The 19,610-nt window shown below is 43.7% G+C and overlaps 1 protein-coding gene across 1 annotated transcript in view; it reads right to left on the reverse strand.

The window, feature by feature from the left end:
* Nucleotides 1-19,610, reverse strand: part of LOC144500665 (protein HEG homolog 1-like) — a 97,323-nt gene that overhangs the window by 50,136 nt on the left and 27,577 nt on the right. The gene's annotated exons all lie outside the window — the stretch shown is intronic.

Genomic DNA, 19,610 nt, shown 5'->3' on the forward strand with positions numbered 1-19,610 from the left:
ATGTTTGTCCAGATTTTGCAGCTATAGCAACGGTGATACTGTTAGCATTCAACATCATTACTCCGCAAAAACAACAATGACTTACGTTTGCATTTAAACACAGACTCAGCTGTTGCCACTAGTGATTTCTTCTACAGGATGAACTGATAAGAACATCTTTTTAAGATTAAAATCCCTGACAATGTTACGTCTTGTTAATGAGGTGCTAACTGGGTTTTCTTTTAAAATCACAGTATGTCATAATAGTGATGAACATCTCTCTGGCCCTGAAAATAATACTTTTTTAATTTGACAGTGGCACAATGGTTAGCACTGCTGCCCCGCAGCTCCAGGGACCTGGGTTCAATTCTGGCCTTGGGCGAGTGTGCATGGAGTGTGCACGTTCCCCCCCCATGTCTGCGTGTTTCATCTGGGTGCTCCAGTTTCCTCCCACAATCCAAAGATGTGGTTAGAAGCAAAATACTGCGGATGCTGGAATCTGAAACAAAAACAGAAAATGTTGGAAAATCTCAGCAAGTCTGACAGCATCTAGGGGGAGAGAATAGAGCCAATGTTGAGAGTCTAGATGACCCTTCGTCAGAGGTGTGGATGTGGATTGGCCATGGTAGATTGCCCCCTTGGTGCCAAGGGCAATGTATGGGGTTACAGGGATAGGGCGGGGGAGAAGCCTAGGTAAGATACTCTGTCAGAGAGCCGGTGCAACCTCGATGGGCCGAATGGCCTCTTCTGCACTGTAGGGATTCGATGATTCCCCATGATAAAAATTGGATAAGTTAATATTCAAAGCTTTATGATATTTCAGCTCATGTTCCATCTTTAGTTTTTCTCCATAAAATTGAGAAATGTGTATAATCAATGTACATATTTTACTTCCCAATTTGCTGTATGTGAGAATTCTTCATAGTAATTAACCCTTAACTCTGTTTGATGAATGCCTTAAGAACCCCCTTGATTAGGCACTAGATTCAAATATCAGAAAAGGTGAAATCCAGAGGTAGTTAGAGCTTTTGAAGAGAAAGTCATATATAGTATATGGTGTACAGTTAGTTATTCTTCCTTCACAAAGTTTATACCCAGTTATTAACTGTTTCTGCAGTCTTTGCATTTGTTTTTCTAAGATCTCTCCTCAAAACACTTTGCTACCCTTGGGTACTTACACACATTATTTGCTCCATTATCACATGTTGATCTGTATTTCTTGAACAGGTAAGTTGGCACTGCCCATGAATCCCAATCCCGTCCACGCCCTGTCCCCCATTTACCTTTGACACAGTGATTCAGTGAGTCTAGCCCAAAGGCCAGGAGTTACATTCGACCACTTTGCATCAATCATAATAGCAAAAAGCAAATTGATTCATATTTAATGGTTTAAACAGCATAGAGGGATTGCGAAAATTGAAGTCCTTTTATGTCTGATATTTTCCCACTGCATAAATCTATTTTAAATCTTCTGTCTAAAGTACTTAGTTCCATAGACTTGGGCATTTGGTACATCTTGGAAAATGCGCCAACAGTGACTATAAATATCTATTCCTTTAATGTGTTGTTGCCTCACAAGCCTGAGCCCATTATCTGTTGGACTGGATTTCCACGCCTGCTTTAGCAGTGAAATGGTTCGATTCTGTCATAAATTCTCTCCCGAGACACTCTGGCCATAGTATATCACTTTTTTCCGCAGCTCAAGACAGTTAACAAGCTCCACTAGTGCCTGCTTCCATTTGTTCAACTCCGTGGGACTGCATTTGCTTCGTTCCAAATTTGCCATCAAATCCCACCTGGAGCATTTCTAACAATGGCTCCTCCTTCCCCCTCATTACTTTCAGGACCCTGCAGGGATTTATCCTTGGCTTCCTACTCTTCACTCAAGCGCTTGACAGTGCCCATTCAGAGACATGGGGGCAGTTGCTACGTGTGCACGGGTGACTTCCAACACCATACTTTCCTCATCGCCTCTTCATCACTACTCATAATGAAACAGAATTTCTTCCGTTTAAACATTGGCAAGATTGAAGCCATTGTCTTCAACCTTTGCTACAAACACCAATTTTCCCTCCCTGCCTAGTGACCATCTTGAGTCGAACCAATTTGTTTGCTGCTCATTCAAATCCACACCGAGTTTCCAAAGCCATATCCTCGCCATCTTTTATGAGCTGACCGGGTGATACAGGTTGACATGGTGGATCTAAGTAATGCAGTTTCATGGGAACAAATAATTCCAAGGAAATTGGGAAATCTGCAGCACTGAAGACCCTAGTAAAAACATTCCCAACTTGTGCCTTGAACAATAAACGGTCTTGGTGAAGGATATCCTCCTACAAGTTTTGCTAACCTTCAAAAGACCAATTTTATTGGATAAATTCTAATTTTATTTTATCCGAGGATTAACTTTTCTTCAATTAACTTGCTGTAGATGTTAAAAACTGAGTGGGGAAAAATGGCACACTGGATGGAAAAATTATTTGAAGTATGTGTCAATTTTATGGTCACTCGCACATTTATGAATGGCCATGATGTGGAGATGCCGGCATTGGACTGGGGTGGGCACAGTAAGAAATCTCACAACACCAGGTTAAAGTCCAACAGGTTTATTTGGGAATCACGAGCTTTCAGAGCGCTGCTCCTTCATCGGGCAAGTCGCCTGATGAAGGAGCAGTGCTCCGAAAGCTTGTGATTCCAAATAGACCTGTCGGACTTTAAACTGGTGTTGTGAGACTATTATTTATGAATGGAACAGAGGTCGGATAGCTTTGGTTTCTACGAGTTATATTTGTGCCTCGTTGGAGCGCGACATCTTAAAAGTGCGACAAAACTTTGACCAGAGGCCACAACCACTGTTTAGATACAAGCGTACGAATTAGGAGCAGGAGTAGGCCATTTGGCCCCTTCAGCCTACTCTGCCAGATTGGATTTTAAAATCAGTAAGGGAATCAAGGGTTATAGGGATAAGGCAGGAACGGGGAGTTGACGATTATCATTTCAGATTAGTCATGATCTCATGAATGGCGGAGCAGACTTGATGGGCCGAACGGCCTACTTCTGCTCCTACATCTTATCCCCTCTACCACCAATAACCTTTGACTCCCTTGTTATTGACATTTACCGCTACTTGCAGGACTGTATCAAAAAAGTGGAAGATTATAAACAGTAAACCAAGTTCACTTCAGAAGGCAAAGTCACATTTGCATTTCTATAATCGTTGACGTCCTTGTTATTTACAGTTACCTCTGCGTGCAGATTGTATTAATTATAAACAACAGTAAATTAAACTCACTTCAAAAAGCAAAGTCATATTTGTGTTTCAGTGCGAGATGAATCATAAACAGCTCTTGAAAGCAAACCCCGGCTTTTATAGTGTAGATTGCAGTTCACTGTTGAAGCTATCACATTACAGGATTCCAATAGAAACCTGCTGATTATAACTAGTGTGCAAGAAACTCAGACAGATACAATGACAAGGGTGAGAATTATACAATTTTCAGAAGTATTATTTTCACAGATACGGCAAAGGAGTGAGGCTCATGATCAGAGATGTATAGCAAACATTTTAAAAATATTGAGTAGTCTTTTGCCTGAAGAGAGAATACATTTTTAAAAAGTCAAAAAGCAAGAATCTACAAGCCCGTACTTTACGGTGTTCAACTCGAAGAGGCATAATCTCTTTATGCGGAACAACTATGCAGGTTATGTAACTTAATTCTACACAATCTACATTTTAGGAATTTGCTTACGATCTACATGGCTGTTCCACTTAAACAGCCTGAAAATCCAAATTAGAATGTCAGGATTTGCCAAATAGATTCATTACAGTTTAGTTGCCAGAGTTCGGAATCTCGCCAAATGGAAGCTCTAAAAAGGGCAAATCCCAAATTGCTGAAGTTTCAGGAATGCGCCTTTGCTTCAACATCTGGGTGCATTTTTGACAGTGCTCCTGGATTAAGAGTTTGGTCATTGTCTGTAAGTATGGGGATTATCTAAAGCCTCCATAAATTCTTTCAGTCTTTAAACAGAGGGGTGATGGTCATGTGTTAGAAACCTTATTTGAACTAATTAGTTTTTAGTTTATTTATTAGCGTCACAAGTAGGCTTACATTAACACTGTAATGAAGTTGCCGTGAAAATCCCCTAGTCGCCACACTCCGGCGCCTGTTCGGGTACATGGAGGGAGAATTTAGCATGGATAATGCAGCTATCCAGTGCATCTTTCGCACTGTGGGAGGAAAGCGGAGCACTCGGAGGGAACCCACGCAGACACAGGGAGAACGCACAGACAGTGATCCAAGCCAGGGATCGAACCCAGGGATCAGGTAGATACAAATTAAAACAAATAATCCCAGCATCGTCTTCAACTGGAATTATACCCCCTCAAACTTGCAACTGATACCTTTGCAATATTGTACTGGATAGGCTTGGGAACAAAGTTTCTGGGTCTAGACTACTTGTTTAAATTCCAAATACATTATGACCATGCTTAAAACATACTGCAAACACCATAACAACACTTGACAAGAGGATTTGTCTCAGTGGTCTCTGCTTTGTAAATTTGTATTACCAGGGATTGAAATATCCATGTACAGACTATACACCAAGAAGAGTGTTTTTTGAGGGGGGGGGGGGGGGGGGACAGGGAGCATAGGGGAGAAAGAGCTTTGACTGCAATATTTTTGCACAGTGATTGTCTCATTCATAAAGTGTAAACAGTAAGTGATCATATTTTGCAAAATGGAGATGACAAAAAAAACAGAGACCACGCAACAGTAGATACATTTGTTGTAATGGGTTCAACTGATGCAAACAAGCAGTTTCAGGGGTGCTGAGTAAGTGGAATTTCGTGCTCCAAACAATTGAAACAATGGCAGTACGTCAATAAACCCATGTGGCTTTTAAAGAGGACTTTGCTGACATGTATCATCTTTCTATTTTGGGGAGTCCAACATTGCTTCCAGCCAAGGCACAAACTTTGATCAGCACTTCACAGACACATTTGTAAATGGTGATACTTCCATGACTCAAAAGTCAGGAGTGGATAGGAATGCAATTCTGTACTGAGTGTGTTACACTGTCAGAGGTGCCTACTTTCCAGATGAGACCAGTTAAACCAAGGTCCCTCCCTCTCATGGGGACATAAGAGATCCCATTGTGCCACTTTGAAGAGCAAGGAGTTATGCCTGGTGTCCGGGCCAATATTTATCCTTCAATCTATGCCACAAACACAGATTATCACGACATTGCTGTTTGTGGGAGCTTGCTGTGCACGAATTGCTGCCACGTTTCCTACATTACAATAACAGTGACTACGCTTCAGAAGTACTTAATTGGTTGTAAAGTGCTTTGGGACGTCCTGAAAGAAGATATAAGAATACAAGTCTTTTTATTTTATTTAAGCTTATTTATTAGTGTCACAAGTAGGCTTACATTAACACTGCAATGAAGTTACTGTGAAAATCCCTGAGTCACCACACTCTGGCACCTGTTCGGGTACATTGAGGGAGAATTTTAGCATGGCCAATGCACCTAACTGGAGCACCGGGAGGAAACCCACGCAGACACGGGGAGAACGTGCAGACTCTGCACAGACAGTGACCCAGGCCGGGAACTGAACCTGGGTCCCTAGTGCCGTGAGGCAGCAGTGCTAACCACTGTGCCACATAAATGATGTGCACACAACTGTTTAAGTGACCAATCACTAGCAGTTCGGGATGAATAACAGATTAATTTTGGAAAACTCCATTAATATAGCTCCCTTTATTAAAGTAATTGAACTTCCAACAGCTCCAGGATAGATAAGCATTTAGTACTTAGCCTCGCAATGACAACACCAAATTGGCTTTGTTCAAGTAAGAAAAAGACTTGATTGTTTTGCATAATCAAGTCCAGGCAGGTAGAATTAGCTGCAGTTCATCCCCACAAACCACTTCACCAAATGTCAAAATGCAACTTTTAATTGTTCGGTTATATTTTCTCTGTTCCAACCCAAATGAGGTAACATGCATCTTCTCATCTTTCCTTCTCTTTTATGCTGTGACAATAATTTGGTTTTACCCTGGTCAAGGCAGGTACAGAGCAGGCCATTTGGCCCATCAAGTCTGCACCAACTCTCCGACAGAGCAGCGCAACTAGGCCCAACCCTCACCCTACCCCCACAACCCCATGCGTTCACCCCACTAATACCCCCCAACCAACAGTAAGGGGCAATTTAGCATGGCCAATCCACCTAACCTGCACATCTTTGAAGGGTGGGAGGAAACCGCAGCACCCGGAGGAGACCCACGCAGACACGGGGAGAATGTGCAAACTCCACACACCCAAGGCCGGAATTGAGCGCAAGCATGAGGTGTCTGGTGCTGTGAGGCAGCAGTGCCAACCACTGTGCCACCCTTACAAGCAGTAAGGAGGTCATGGAGAAAGTAAGATGGCAAAAGGAATTTCCTCATGGCAGAAGAGAGAATCCACAGGAAGGGGAAAAAAAGACACCAATCACAACCTGGGGCCAACACTACTCTTATGGCAGGAGAGAGCCATTCATGAACAAGCTTCTACAACCACTAAAAAAGAAACAATTTTTAATCCAAGCATGATGTAAACTCTGGGCGCAGTCCGTTGTTTCCCGAGATGGATGGAAGTCTAACTAACCCTTCAAGACAAGGACATCGGTTATTTCCTCTAAAGGAGAATGAGCATGTAATTTTGTTGCATTAAGCAGATTGCAAGTTGTTTTAATTATTATTCATCATAGTTTCCATGTTCACTTATGCACAACATGCAATCCAGCTCAAATCCCTGGCCCGCCACCCCACAAGAAGATAATTACAAAAATGAGATAAGATGGTTTTGCCTCAGAGTAAACTCTGGACAACTTCCAACAAGTTAGACAAGTTTTATCCCATCAAGTCTCTCCACTAAGGAATCTCCGGCACTCCAACATGGCACAATTCTCACCCCTAGCAACAGTCATTAGTAAAAGAACTTAGAATTTCACTTTGCCAGCCTACAGCTACCCACAAGTGGTGGACAAAGCAGCTGACGCAGTAGGGAAGAAGGGTTATTTTGTTATGACATCAGACAAATGCACTTTGCTGAGCATTTTTATGCGACTTATATCACTACGTTTGGGGAACATAAAGGCATCGTTTGAAGATAACGCCCCTTGAAAACACCTGTAACTCAGCCAGGTCACTTGTATTGTTTTGGTCAATTAACTTGCAATTGGATCACAGAGACCTATTTCTTATGTCACAATCAAGGCAAGGAGGGGTGGTGGAGGTGGGAGAGAAAGAGGGTCATGCTCGGGTAGTGTCCTGGCATGATGCTGGCAGCCCTAGCATTACATGGACATTAACATTACCTGGGCACTGCCAGTTCGATTCCAGGGCAGTGCACAGTTAGTGCCAGCTTGATGCCAAGGTAATGCCTGGGCACTACCCAGGTAGTGCCGGGGTAGGGGGAGGGAGTGCACATGGTTGAACCGGTTTGCTCGCTTTGCGCTAGGACACCTTTAAAAATGGCACCCCAGGTCATCAAATAAGTTGATGGCAGGACAGGCAAAACAGAGGCGTCGTCATGAGACTTTAACTTCTAACTATACCGCAAAGAAAGCCGTCATGGCCGGTGGTCTCCTGCCTAACAATTAGCCTTTGCCGATATCGGAGAAAATCCCAGTCTTAGGGTCTGGACACAAGCCCAAGGAATAGTTATCTCGAGCAAGATACTGGAGCATTGGTGTCAACTTCGGAACTGTATCTCAAGACACCAGCTCCAAGACAGTAGGAAAGAAAATGAATAAAAATACTTTAAAATCTTGTATGGGTTGAATTGCTACAGATTCACAAGTTGCAATTCAGACTTTTGCCCTTACTGAGTTCAGTAGAATATGACAGGGGATCTTAATCCATACAGCTCTCTATGAAATCCAAGAGAGTAAGATCATGAAAGGGTTTGATAAGGTAGGCATAGAAGATGTTTACACTTCAGGCTTGGAGAGATGTGTGTTTGTCTGTCTGTGTGTGGTGCAGAGAAGACGACCAAAACTAGGGCCCATAAATACAAGATCACCACTAATTATCCAATAAGGAATTTCAGGAGAAATTGGAGATGTTTCATTCATGATGCAAGTGTCGCTGGGATTCTTAGAAATCTTAGAATCTTAGAAACCCTACAGCACAGAGAGAGGCCATTCGGCCCATCGAGTCTGCACCGACCACAATCCCACCCAGGCCCTACATATCCCCCATATCCTTACATATTTACCCACTAATCCCTCTAACCTACGCATCCCAGGACACTAAGGGCAATTTTAGCATGGCCAATCAACCTAACCCGCACATCTTTGGACTGTGGGAGGAAACCGGAGCACCCGGAGGAAACCCACGCAAACACGAAGAGAATGTGCAAACTCCACACAGACAGTGACCCAAGCCGGGAATCGAACCCAGGTCCCTGGAGCTGTGAAGCAGCAGTGCTAACCACTGTGCTACCGTGCCGCCCCGGATTGACTCACATTTGCTTCCCATCCCTAACTGCCCTTAAGGTGATGGTGATTAAGTAGCCTTCTTGAACCAATGGAGTCCACGTGAACGTGGGTACACTCATATCACTATTAGAAAGGGAGGTCCAGGCTTGAATCCCAGTGACATATAGCCCCAAGCCAGGATGGCATGCGGTTTGGAGGAGAATTTCCATTTGGTAGTGTCCCCAGGCACCTGCTGCCCTTATCTTTTTAGGTAGCAATGGGTTTGGATAATATTGTCAAATGTGGAATTCACTACCACAAGAAGTTGTTAAGGCTAACAGCGTAGATACGTTTTGAGGAGAAGCTGGTTTAAAAGTGAGGGAGTTTGGTGATGTAGGGTGGGAAGGGTCTAACTAAGCATAAAAACAGATATGGACCAGTTGGCTATAATTGACTGTTTCTCTGCTGGACATTCTATGCAATTCTCGGATTAACAGGAGGATTAAAGAGAAACTCTCAGCTCTACATTAAAAACCAGTTAGAAAATCTACTTCACAAAAGAAGTGTTATATTAAAAGAATGCTATATTTGTTGCCAACCAACCATTGATAGCTATGTCAAAGTGAACATGAAGATCTTTGTCCACAGCCTATTCCTTATTTTCCTGCAAGTGGTAGGTAGGAGTGTCAACTTTTGACCCTTCCCCAATTTTGCAAGCCAGTTAATCAGCTCAGAATGTGTCATTTTCTTTCACGTTTTAGAAGCAGCCAAGCCAGCAGTTGCAGAGCCAAGTTCCACGTTCACTGACAAAGCACCCAGCGTTCAGATAATGCCGCACACTCAAGAGCCACAGGATCAGCGAGAGATGGTAAAAGATCCATCATAAAGTCCACCGTTTTCACTTGGATAACTTTACTGAAAGAAAAATCTGTTTTGCAAAACAAAGCACATCTGGTTCGGAACCACACAGATGGATGGCTTCGAACAAGTGCTTCAGCACAAATTCCTCACATTCCACAATGTCACACCTGCAAGCGCACAGGCCGCTGCTTGTGGTAAACGTTGCAAAGTCAACACATATCCCTCCCGAGTTACCTCCAACCTCACAGTAGGATTCAACATTATTGAGCTGCTTAAAGAATTAGATACGACTGCAGCCCAGCCTGGTCGCATTTTCTCTTCATGTCAAGAATGTCCCAAGGATTACCAAAGACACTTGAGGCATTCATTTATAGTACAGGTCATCGGGCACGGCTCAGACCTATCTGGGTCTCAGTCTGTCAGAGACTGCACTGATCCTTAAATTCTGACTCCTAGATAAAGTGGAAAATCACTCGCAGAATTCGAGATGTTTGGACATACTTGACGATTGTGTGTGTAGTCGCCCCTGACAGCCTGGACCTTCCTGTACATTAGCGAAGGAGAAACGAGGGGAGAAATTTTAAGAGCAGAAAAATCCAATATGCACATTCAAGGTTTAGAAAACTACAGGGGATATTGCAGGAGATGCAAATAGAACCTATCGGCCCACCCTACATCAATGGTTAAAACAGACAAGATCAGCATTTACTTTGCAACAATGATTTTATCAGCAGACATTCCTGAAGACAGTTAGCTTAATGTTGCAATTATTATTTTTTATCCCACATGATACAGAATCCCCATATTCAAAGGCCATTTTTGTGTTCAGCCTTTATATTGTACTGGAAATTGCAATTACATCTTTAGCACAAAAGGTCTATATTTAGCCTGACATTTTTCCTCCCTGAAACCAAGAGGCTAAGATAAATGAAATGAGCACAATGATCACAACGTGTGCCTGTAATCAGCCCAAGAAAACAAACACACACACACACACACAAAAGCCAACCTCTCAGAATCATCCAGGGATTATCCAGCATTCTTGAAATATTTTACCACAGCAGCATACCAGCCAGATGAATTCAACTCCTCCCCCTCCAAAGTGGAAATGTTTCCTGACACCAGGAGCCTTCCTTACTCCTTTTTTAATCTTTATGAGTTCAATGACAGACACCAGTGCAGCAAGAACTATGTTACAACAGAGAACGCAAGATAATGGCCCAAATTGTCCAGTGTCCAGAGCAGCAAAGTCTGAACTAAGTCCAGGTTGTGTGTCAGGTCCTTGCAGAAAGGCTGGGCCAAAGGGCCTTTTTCTACGCTGTAGACCCTCCACGACCTGGCACTCACACATGCCCTGTCAGTTCCCAAGAAGTTTAAATGTCCGATGGGTTGCTGCTCTGGATCCTCCTCCACCAATGTCTCCAATGCGAAGCGCAGACTCAGAGACTTAGGCCAGGTATGCAGGACTCACCTGGACACACACAGGAAACGTCATGCTGGTTAATACCTGGGGATTAGTTGATGCAACTGAACTGAGCTCCCCTCGTCATCCCCCATGACCTACCCCAACTCTCTCCCAACACCACCGCGTGGCCGGACTACCGACACATCCATCTCCCATTCATTAAAAAGACCGAGACCATTACAAATATGGCAGTTAGTGCATGTCCTCTCCTTCCCTCGACTCTCCTGCATTTGCTGGATATACCCTAGAGAGACTGTGCTGACCCATTTCTGCTTCAGCATTGCCATTGGTCAGAGGATTGGAGCCAAGTGCACCACCAGCAAGCCTGCAATTGCGTGGCTGCCATGTTCAGCATAACTGATCCACATTAAGTTTTTAAGGCTTCTAGTGTCACAAGTAGGCTTACATTAACACTGCAATGAAGTTACTGCGTAAATTCCCTAGTCGTCACACTCCAGCACCTGTTTGGATACACAGAGGGTGAATTTAGCACGGCCAATCAGCATGTCTTTTGGACTGCGGGAGGAAACTGGAGCACTCAGAGGAAACCCTCGCAGACGCAGGGAGAACGTGCAGACTCTGCACAGACAGCGACCCATGCTGGGACGCAAACCCAAGTCACTGACGCTGTGAGGCAGCAGTGCTAACCACTGTGCTCCCCAGTTCAGCATCTCAACTGGAACAATCAACTCAAGCCCACGTGTCTGTCCATTCACACCGGTCAAGTGGCTGTCTCTAAATGAAATGGGGCACTTACTGTTGTGTGCATTCACACAAACAATAGCTGTGACCTGGAGTGCTGCAACAAGGCCCTTTCTCTCTTTGACTGCAAAGCTTCAGGAGCTGAAATGCTTGTTTATCCCAGACTCAAGTGCGGCTCTCTTTTTGAACCTTAAAATTAATAGAATTTGTAGGAGTTTGGAATTTTAAAATTGCTATGCATTGCACTTAAAAAAATGAATCAAAACATCATATTTCCAGCCACTGGAATTCAATTTTCTTCACTTATCCAGCTACAGCAGGGTTTGGATTTACCAGTTCAGTTCACGTAGCTTTGCAGATTTTTGATGAGGAACACTGCAGATACAGGGTGGGATTTTACAGCCTTGCTCATCCCGAAACCATACAATCCCACCCGAGGTCAACGGACCTTTCCGTGCTCCGCCCCTCGCCAACTCCGATTCCCGTGACAGGCGGGACGCTAAGATTCCAGCCACGGAATCCAGTCTTCCACATCAGACAGGAAGGAGTGACTGGCTGTCAAATGAGCAAAATTGAAAAATTACCTGCCACAAGGGACCATTACATCCAAGATCTTAATTGTTGTTCTACAATCAAAATGATAAGCAAACATCAGAGCAATACTGCAATGACTGAATTCTTAAGGACTGTAGATAAATGTAAATATAGGCCAATAATGGACTGGGAAGGTCCCTGTCTCATCGTACTGTGCTGATATAGACCAGTGTGTCCTCAGCCACTTGTGTGAGTGAGAGCAATGGATTTCTCCAAAATCATGTGCTACCTTGGATCACACTTGACAAAAGTTGGGAGAAAAACAGGAAGAAATAATGTTAAAAAAAAGTATTTAGGGGCGATTGTCCATTACAAAATAAAAATGCCACCAAAACCTTGTAAATGGGATTAGAAGAACTTGCATTTATATAGTGCTGATCATGAGCACATCATCTCAAAGTGTTTTAGTGCCAATGAAATCATTTTCTGAAGTGTAGGGCAGGATTTTCCAATACCGCCAATATCTACAGGGTCTTGCATATGAGCCGCACCTTCCGCCACTGGGGAATGAGGGGTGTCGCCATCCGTGGGCAGGAAGGAGGTGGAAAGTTTTGGTCACCTTCACTGTTGAAATGTAGGAAACGTGCTGGCCAATCTGCACACAGTAAACTCTCGAACAGATGATCTATTTTTGTGATGTTGACAGGGGGGGGTGGTGAGGGGTGGCGGGGGGGGGTGGCGAGGGGGGGGGGGGGTGGAGGACGAGGAGGAGGAGATAAATATTGGTCTGGACACTGGGGAGAACTCCCCTGCTGTGTTTCGAAGTGCGCCCATGCGGACTGATGTGATAATCGTCTCATCCAAAGGTTGGGTACCTCAGTCCAGTACTTCTTCTAATTGTAAATTATAAAAACAAAACACCCATATAACAGAGGAATTCTCATAGGGCCTATGATGCTACGCCACAATGCCAAACAACTTTTCATACTGACAGAACTGCAGTGTTCCAGATCACTGTATTGCTTGATTACAGCAATTAAAAGTTAAATACAGACATCCTGCTGTGCGTGGAAAGTGTTGATAACTCAGATGCAATTATGCAGAAGAGGAACAAAATAACCAAGCGGGTTAATTTGGTTGGGTCAGGGATGAGGTGTGTGGGTGTGCAGTTGGATTTGTACATTTACAGTATCGCATGAGCTGAACAGACACAAACAACACCAAATCCTCCAAAGGTGAGGGTTCCCACCATTCAAATCATGCCCCATTAATGTTCAATTGCATCAGGATGAGCTAGCAGAAATGGAGATGGGCGCTGTCATCTTGCTGCTGTTCACACCGGTGGGATCTTACGGTCCCTCCAATGGCGCACCACTGCCGCAGGTTTACTGGCGGCGGAGGGTGCATTTCCCCCCCACCCCCCCCCCAAAAGCATGCTATTGGCCACTGCCAGATGTCAATGCAGTCCTTACTGTACAGGAGGCGGCCATTTGGCCCATTGAGTCTGTACCAATCACAATCCCTATTCCCGTAGCCCCACACATTTACCCTACTGATTCCCTGACACTAAGGGACAATTTGGCATGGCCAATCAACCTAATCCGCACATCTTTGGACTGTGGGAGGAAACCGGAGTACCCGGAGGAAACCCACGCAGACACGAGGAGAATGTGCAAACTCCACACAGACAGCGACCCGAGGACGAAATTGAACCTGGGACCTTGGTGCTGTGAGGCAGCAGTGCTAACCGCTATGCCACCCCCATAGCTCAACAGCTCCGCCGGTGTGGAACCTGTAGTGGGGCTGGTGAGCCATGCAAATCTTCCAGCCAACTTTGGCAGACTGGAAGATCCTGCCGGCAGGAAAGACTGGAAAATTCCAGCCAGTGGTACAGCATTGCGAAAGGATTGCCTGTACTCTCAAATGTACTGAATGGAAACATCAGGCAGAGTCAGCGTTGCTGTTCTTCACTGGAGACAACAGAAAGCTTTGGAATTTGGGTTTTCAAGCAGTCAACTTCTTACAAGAAGCTCAAAATAGCAGTTGCAAGAGTGAACCAATTTAGATTTCTGCACACACAGTTTAAAAAGAATTCATAGAATCCTATAGTGCAGAAAGAGGCCATTCGGCCCATCAAGTCTGCATCGGCCACAATCCCACCCAGGCCCTATACCCATGACCCCTTGCATTTAGTGAAATGTGCAAATCCACACAGACAGTGACCCAAGCCGGGAATCGAACCCAGTGAGGCAGCAGTGCTAACCACTGTGCCGCCCTAGTCCAAGTATGTGACAGCTACAATTAGAGGACAAGAAAATCAAAAATGCAGGTTCAGTAAAAATCAGATTATCCAATGATCAAAACTCAAAAAGTTGGGAAAAATCCAAAAGGTGACAGCAATAGTTCCAATCTTGTGCCTATCTTCCGTGCACCAACTAAACTTATACATGACCATTGAAGCATGTATGGGGCTGTAGTGGGGTTGCCACCCCTCTAGGATTGCTCTGGATTCTTCAGAAATTAAAGATAAATCTCCTGAATACTGTTGCTGCAAGCAACATAGGGAATAATTGTATTTTGTTTTTTGAGGATTAAAATATTGGGGATGAAAACAATTGCTCAACTGGGAAAGACAGAGACAGGAAGATGAGGTGATGAAGCCTTGGGGAGATGGAGTTGGCAACTAGATAGCAGAGGAATGTGTTAATCTTAATGAGATCATGATAACAATGAGGTAGCTGCAAAATCTGTAGTCAGATGACCGAGGGGCTAGGAGCAGAACAGTCTGTGCCCTGTTTACCATGCATTTACCCTGAGGTCTTTGTCAATAGCCCTGAACAAAAGGTTTGAAGTTAAACCATACCAACTATCTCAGGTCTGTCAAATGGAAACAAAACTAAGGTTCGGTAGTCAAGAAAGCATGGCATTAGTAAAAGCTCGCTAATGCTTGGCAACAACGTCAAAAGGCATCAAAACATATATCTCTGACTAGAGCTGGCAATCCCAGCTCCGGGAGTTGCCAGAAGGTGTGCTAACATTTCCTGGCAGGGGTGAAACCATGATCAGGCAGGGGATGAGGCTAGTCCATTGCACTGGGGAGTGTGCTGACGCCTGCAATGGTGGTTTGCCCAGGCAAGGGTCAGGGTAGCCAATGGGGTTAAACTGAGACTTTACCTGGTGCAATTTTTCAAAGCCATTTCGGCCTTTTGGCTAAGGTGAAGCGTTAGATCAAGCCCGGGAGGGGTGCGATACCTCATCCTGTCAACTTGGATCTTGTTAGATCGAGCCCAAGATGGAATGTGGTATCTTGTCAGCTTGTATCTGGTTTGTCCCTCATGTGGTGACCACAATTGGACTTAATTTGAATTGACTTTTTTGATTAGAAGTAAAGTACCGAAAGGTACCAAAAAAAAAGATGTGGTTGTCAAACATTAGTCGTTTCCAATGGCCCCAACTCTCAAAATCTGAAACGCCACAGAGCGAAAGATTAAAGAATAATTTCCAATGCTTAATGAACTGACATATACTTACTGTGTTAAGCAAAAAAAAAAGTACTAATCTTAGAAAAGGTACCAATTTGTGCTCCCTCTGCCCCCAGGGCCAAAGTAAACCCCTCACAGAAATGCTTTGAGTTGCATTTCTGGCATGTGCAGGAATTGTATTGAAAATAGAATCAACGTGCCGTGAAAAGAATCAAAGAGAAATAGTCACCTGAACTGAAATTTAAACCCTGCAATAATCGAATTCAGCAAACAGGAAGCCCTCGTTGCAGCAACTTCTCTCGTTTCAAGGAAACGATCAGACGCAAGGCCAGATTTTAAAAGTATTCCCAAAGGCAAAAATCAAAGCAGAACGCGCTGGTATCTGTCCAAATTACAAACTGTGGTCCTAAATTAATTCCAGGGTTTTACCCACCTCTACAATAGGAAGCGAGGAGCAACTGATACACTCCAGGGTTCCTCGCGTGCACTATTGGCAACTCACACCTGTGGAACCACAGCACAGGTCACCAGATTAAAAGGAAAGGGAATTAATTAAAGCTGACTAATCAGTTTGGATGATTATTTACAATGCATTTTTTTTAAAACCGCCGAATAACACTGAATGGGGATATTTATCCAGCTGGATTGAAGCACAGGTTATCAGCAGAAAAGTGCCACTGTTATTGTGTCCACCTCTGTGGAACAAGTACACCGTGTACTGCAGCCATCTTGGAGCCAACACAAGGTTTTTAGTGGCTAAATCTTTGCAGCAAGCTAGTACCATTACAGCACCAATCAGGATGGCACCGGAGTGAGGTGACTTCTTGCAAGCTATGCCCAGCATACCTTCTAATTCTATCTTTTACGCTCGTTCTATGCTTCTAAAACTTTATCCTAACTCTTTTCTATGACTAACACTACATTCTGCACTCTCGCTTTTCCTTCTCTACGAACGGTATGCTTTGCATGTACAGCGCGCAAGAAACAATACTTTTCGCTGTATGTTAATGCATGTGACAATAATAAACTCAAATCAAAAATCAAATCAAATCTCACAATGCTTCGAGATTACGGCCGTAACACTGATATCAAAACATTTCTATTTACACTGCCAGTCATTTGGCTTCAAGTCCTTTCTTGTAATGGTCGCTGAACTGATTTGAGTTGGAGCCTGAAGAATCAAGAAAATGGTCAAAGCACAGAAGGTAGCCAATCGGCCCATCATGGTCTGGCCAGTTCTCTTCAATAGCAACGCAGATAGTCCCATTCACTGTTTCCCTGCAAATTTCATCTCTTTAGATAATTATCTGATTCCCTTTTGAAAACCATAGTTGAAACCACAGGCAGTGTATTCCAGGTCTTAACTACACGCCATGTAATAAAGCTTTTCTTCGGTCAACTCTGGGGTTTTCTTTTGCCATTCATCTTAAATTGATGCCCTCTGGTTCTCGAAACTTCCACCAATCGGAACAATTCTACTCTGTCCAGATCCCTTGTGATTTCGAACACCTTCAACAAATCTCATTTCAATTTCGCTACTCCAGTTTCTCCAATCTCTCAACGTCATTCCCTCATCCCGGGAACCATTCTCCAAATCTTTCAGCATGCTCCCCAATGCCTTCGGATCGTTTCTAAAATGTTTGATGCCTAGAATTGTTCAGAATATTCCAGTTGAGGCCTAATCAATATTTTATAAAAGATTCCTTGCTTTATATCTTCATTTGATTAAGTCCAGTATCTAGTTAACCACTTTCGCACCCTGCCCCATCGCCTTCAACATCTGGCGCACATAGATCCCCAGGTCCGTCTGCTCCTACACCACTTTTAGAATTGTATCCTTTAATTTATATTGCCACTTCTTGTTTTTCCCCTAGCAACACGTACACTTTACATCAAGCAGTAGTCCCTGGACCACTGGGCAATTCCATCAGATACTTGCCTCCTGTTTGAGAAATAGTGCAAAGGTGTGCAGGTTAGATGGATTGGCCATGATAGATTGCCCCTTCATGTCCCAAGATATGTAGGTTAGGGGGATTAGTGAGGCAAATACATGGGGTTTACGGGGATAGGGCCATGGTGGGATGCTCTGTTGGAGAGTCGGTGCAGATTTGATGGGCCAAATGGCCTCCTTCTGCACTGTAGAGATTCTATGAACTATTCATCACCACTCCCCATTTCTTGTCATTCATCCAACTTCATACTCATGATGCAAACATCTCTCTTCTTCTACGGGGTTCAATTTGATAACAAGCCTGTCATATGGCACTTTATCAACACCTTTTGAAAGTTCATGTAAACTGCAAGAACGACATTACTCTCATCAAAAAAACTCAAGTTAATTAAACACGATTTGTTGTTAGCAAACCTACGTGAACTTTCCTCAGTTAAATCTGCACCTGTCCAAATGACTTTCTTGTCCTCGAGTATGGGCCTGAATTCTCCGACCCCACTGCAGTGAATGGAGTTTTGGCTGAGTGCCAAATTCTCCACTCGTGATCGGAAAATCTCGGCCATGTTCTCCTGCCACTGAGGTTGAACTGACTGACCAGTAGTTACTATGATTACCCTTGCGCCTTTTTGAGCAAAAGGTGCTAACATTTGCAGAAAATGCTGAAACACTCAGACCTGGACCATTAACACTGTTTCCCTCTCCACGGAGTCTGCCCGACCTGCTGGCATCTTCACATTTCCACCTCCACAGCATTTTGCTTTTGTGCTAACAGGTGCAATTCGCCAGTCCTCTGGTACCAACCCGATATCCAAGGAAGATTGGAACACCTTGGCTTCCCTTGGTATGCTCAGAGTGATCCCATCCGGTGTGGTGACTCATCAACTTTTAAGTATAGTCTTTCTCTTTTTAGGTAACATGCCAAAAGAGGGTCTTGACAAACATGGGCCTCCATTTTAATCTTGCTCTAGGAGGTGTGGATCATCTTTGTACCAACATTCATCCAGTTTGCAAGGGTCCTTGAAAAGATCGTTCTTTGTCCACACCACCCACCCATTGTCCCAATCACCTTCTCTTTCATTATGGCTTTAGCAGCACCTATTTTCTTGGTAAAGGCAAAGTACTCATTTAGTACTTCTGCCTCCATGCTTAAATCCCCTTTCTTGTCCCCCAACTCGGCCTCAATGGAAGCCAGATTCTCTCTACGTTAGCTTCCGATCTCTTCTCATACTCTATTTTACTCTGAACTTTCTATACTCAGCCTGATTCGCAGTTGCATTTTCAAGCTGACATCTGTCACATGCAACATTTTTCTGTTTACCATCTCTTCTCTGATCCAGGGAGTTCTGGCTTTTTAAAAATTCTTTCATGGGATGTGGGTGTCGCTGGCAACACCAGCATTTGTTGCCCACACATAATTGAACTTGAATTGAGTGGCTTGCTGGGCTATTTCAAATTACAGAGTCAACTACATTGTTGTGTGGAATAACACAAAGACCAATTTCCTTTCCTAAAGGAGATTAGTGAACAAGATATGTATTTACGACAATAGTTTCATGGTCATCATTAGACTTCCAATTCCAGATTTTTAATTGAATTCAAATTCCAACATCTGCCATGGTGGGATTTGAACCTGGGTCCCCAGAGCATTATCCTGGGTTTCTGGATTATTAGTCCAGTGACAATACCATGAGGCCACCATCGCCCCTTGTCTTACATTTCCCTCTTGTGAAAAATGTACCTCAATCATCATTGAACCATTTCTTCTTTGAAGCCAGCCGACTACAGTTATGTCTGTCTTGATTCCGATTTACTTAGAATAAATCAGTTCTTCTTTGAAATTGGCCTTTCCCCAGTCACTGTAGTTATTTTACACTGGATTACCCCTTGACCTTTTCCATTTAAAGCACTATTTCCTACCAATACTTTATCCATCTCATTCCCCAGGGCCAAGTCCAGCATGACTCCTTATTGGGCCAGAAACATACTCAAATTGAAAGTCCCCCTGAATATACTTCAGAAATTCTTCCCCTTCTTTGCACCATTACACTAATTATCCTAATTTAGACAGGAATAATAAATTTCCAATTATAACTATTTTGCATCCCTCTAAATTCTTTGCAAGCTTGTTCCTCTATATCTTCTTTAAAAACTACCAGTGGCCTATAGTAT

This window comes from Mustelus asterias, chromosome 11, assembly GCF_964213995.1.
Source record: "Mustelus asterias chromosome 11, sMusAst1.hap1.1, whole genome shotgun sequence".
Classification (NCBI taxonomy): domain Eukaryota; kingdom Metazoa; phylum Chordata; class Chondrichthyes; order Carcharhiniformes; family Triakidae; genus Mustelus; species Mustelus asterias.